Here is a 3,431-nt window from a genome sequence, read left to right as displayed (position 1 = left end):
CTACGGCCGGCCATGTAAAAAAGGAAAAAGGGGATGACTGCCCAAAAAGGATTTAGGGCTTTGTATATAAAGTTGAAAAGTGAATGAGAAGCCCATTCTTTGGTGTGTGGCAAAAAGAGTCTTCTTCTTCCTTTCTTCTTCTCTCCTTCTTGCTTGTGTGTGCTCTTGAGAGAGGGAGTGTGAGAGTGTGAGGGAGTGAGTGTGTGTGGGAGTGAGGGATCAAGAAGGTGAAGCTCTTCACCATCTCCTCTTCTCTTCTTCTCTTCTCTTCTCTTCTCTTCTCTTGCGCGTGCGGCTATGGAGGATGGAGCTTGGAGATGGAGGAGGCTTGAGGATGCTTGAGCTAGCATCAAGAATCGTGGAGCTACCGAAGTGCAAGAGAGAGGAGGGTACTCGATCAAGTATCAAGGTAAGCTCACTACACTCGTAGGATCGACGGTGCGTCGGCCAGGTGAGAGATAGCCATTAGAGCTTGCTTGGAACGCTTGAAACAATAAGCGGTTCGTGGGTCTTGGCGGTTGAGCGAAAGCTCCCACACATGGGTTGTTGATAACCCCTTCTCAACGCATGAAAGAAATTCACAAGTTACCTCCATCTCTCTGAGAGGACTGATGAATTATTTTTTTGGCTGGGAAGGGGTTGCTGACAATTCCATATTTAGTGAAAAAAAATTAGAGAGAACTTATGAAAAAAAAAAAGACCAAGAAGGGGTTGCCAACAGCCCTTTGTTCGACGAAAAAAAATCACATTCCCTCAAAGAATGATGGAGGAGACTTCTGAAAAAAAATTCATCTCAATAAAGGATTGCAAGCAACTCTATTCTCAACGAGTTGCTAGTAACCCCCTTCTCGACCAATAAAAAAGTCAAAGCAAGTCACATAATCTCTCTCCCTTCCCCCCCTCTCTCTCTCTCTCATCTTTGTCTCTCTCTCTCCCCCTCTCTTTATATTTGTAGTATTATAGAATAGAGTTGCTATAATTGTTTTAAGCCACACACACACACATAGATTGTGTGTGTATGTGTGGATAAGATCCAATGATATTAATGTGTAGGAAAGGCTTGAATGTAGTATTGCAAGAGAAAGTTAAAATAAATTTTAAAGCCACACACACAGATACACTGAGAGAGTGTGTGTGCATGTGTATGTATGTGTATATAGGTATTGAAAAAGGTCGAAAGCTATTAATATAGGACAAGTCCAAATGTAATGTTGTGGTATTATAGGCGAGAGTTGCTAGAAATTTTTAAGCACAGAGAGAGAGAGAGAGAGAGAGAGAGAGAGAGAGAGAGAGAGAGAGAGAGAGAGAGAGAGAGAGAGAGAGAGAGAGAGAGAGAGAGAGAGAGAGATATTGTGTGTGTGTATTTTGATAAAAATACAACACTATTAATGTGTAAGAAAGGCCCAAAGCGCCCCCTTCTTTAGCTTTAAAAAATTCTACCACTCTCTTATAATACTACAATACTACTTTTGGGCCTCTCCTACATTAGTTTGAAAAAGGTACCTCTCTATCCAAACTAGCTTTCGCATTTCTATTTTCCCTCTTATCAATGATTTTTAAAAAGACACATCTTTATTGTATCTCATTAATAATTATTTTGATCTCCTCTCTCTCTCTCTCTCTCTCTCATCCAAAACTATTTTTCTCTCTCTCGCCTCCCTTTCTTCTCCATTGAATCCTAATATCCTTCCAAATAAAATTCATTTCATTCAAAGTATCTAGAATATATTTTTTGATTTTAAAGACTAGGCAAACCATTGATGAATTACTTAGTCAAGGTGGATTAGAGTTTGTATGCGTAGTAATCTTTAAAGCTATGTCTTTAGTTCTATAATATACACTAGATAAATCTACCTTGATGATTCTCTCTATGTCTATGTGTGTGTACATGGATACAAGCATGTGTGTGTCTCATTAAGAACTTGTTTCTATCTCTCTCTCTTATTCAAAAACTATTATCACTAAAAATTTCTCTCACACTAGATAAATCTACCTTGATTATTCTCTCTATGTGTATGTGTGTGTACATGGATGCAAGCGTGTGTGTGTCTCATTAAGAACTTGTTTCTATATCTCTCTCTTATTAAACAACTATTGTCACAAAAAATCTCTCACACCCTCTCTCATTTAATAGATATGTGTGTGTGTGTGTGTGTGTGTGTTATGTGCATGTACTTATGTGTGTATATTGGAAGTCCTAACATGCACATACACACATATGAATATGAATATTACAACAATATGATGTTAAGTTAGCAAAGACATGTACAATGAGAGATCAAGATGATGGTCTTGTTGGGGGTAAAAGCACATGTGCCTAGCCACTTGTGTATTACTATGCTGATAGTATCCGCACCTGCACACTACTGCAGGCGATGGGCACCCATCACTGTCACTTCATTCTTATTTTTTCAGTGACATTTGAATAAAAGGAAGGCCGGTCATCACACATTGTGACTGTTAGAGTTTCCACATATTGAGTCTCTCTCTCTTGCTCTCTTACTACATCCACCCATAGCCCACACCTCTCTTGCTTCCACTTACTTGTACTTCCACTTGGGCATCTCCCTTCAATTGATATTAGAGCTACGTTCTCCGTGAGCTTGAGCTTAATCCAACATTGCTTTAGCTATCATTCGAGTTACCTACAATAGGATTTCACCATTGGCAACCATAGCTCCACCTCTTGAGGTTCATATTGAGTTTTCATTGCTTTTGGACTTCTCACGACCTATTGAGGCTATCTTAGGGAAATCTTGAGCCTACATTGAGCTTATTTCAGGGAGTATTTAACTCAATATTTAGGTTGGAAATACAAACACATTTTTTTAGCTATGGCTCAACCACTCCTTAACATCAGACAAAGACTTTAGCATTGTTTACCACTCCTCCCCCGGCATTGACAATTAACATTGAGCATTGGTTTTGAGTCATCGAGCTTCATCTATTAATTGTGCAAATAGAGCAGCATGCTATCATAAAATAGGGATGGCCATATCTTCAATGTTTAGAGCTCATATATGCTTCTCGAGATGCCCGTATACCTATGTTTTGTTGCCTAATACTTGGGAGATTACATGTCGTTGATTTGAGATGTTATTGGACTGATTTGAGTACTCTTTTAGCTCAAATTTCTCATAGATATCACTGTTGTCATAAGAGCGCTGAATACTATTTATTTGGTAAATCTTGACTACCCTTTTATTGTTGTACATACAGTGGATAGCAAACTTTTAACTAGGATAGTCTATGCCTAATGCTCTTTTGTGCTATTCGGGCATTCTATCGGATGTATTGGTGCATGACATTGAAGCTCTATGCTTGGTTATGCTATTGAATGCATTTGAGCTTATGACATTTGACATATGTTGTCAATTACTTCATTGGATGCTTCAGAGGTCTATGACCTTACAGGCTTGAAGCTTTTATTG

This window comes from Lygodium microphyllum, chromosome 18 (assembly GCF_053477565.2).
Source record: "Lygodium microphyllum isolate KBCC chromosome 18, Lygodium_microphyllum_v1.1.10, whole genome shotgun sequence".
Taxonomy (NCBI): Eukaryota; Viridiplantae; Streptophyta; class Polypodiopsida; order Schizaeales; family Lygodiaceae; genus Lygodium; species Lygodium microphyllum.
This window is presented reverse-complemented; position numbering follows the sequence as displayed.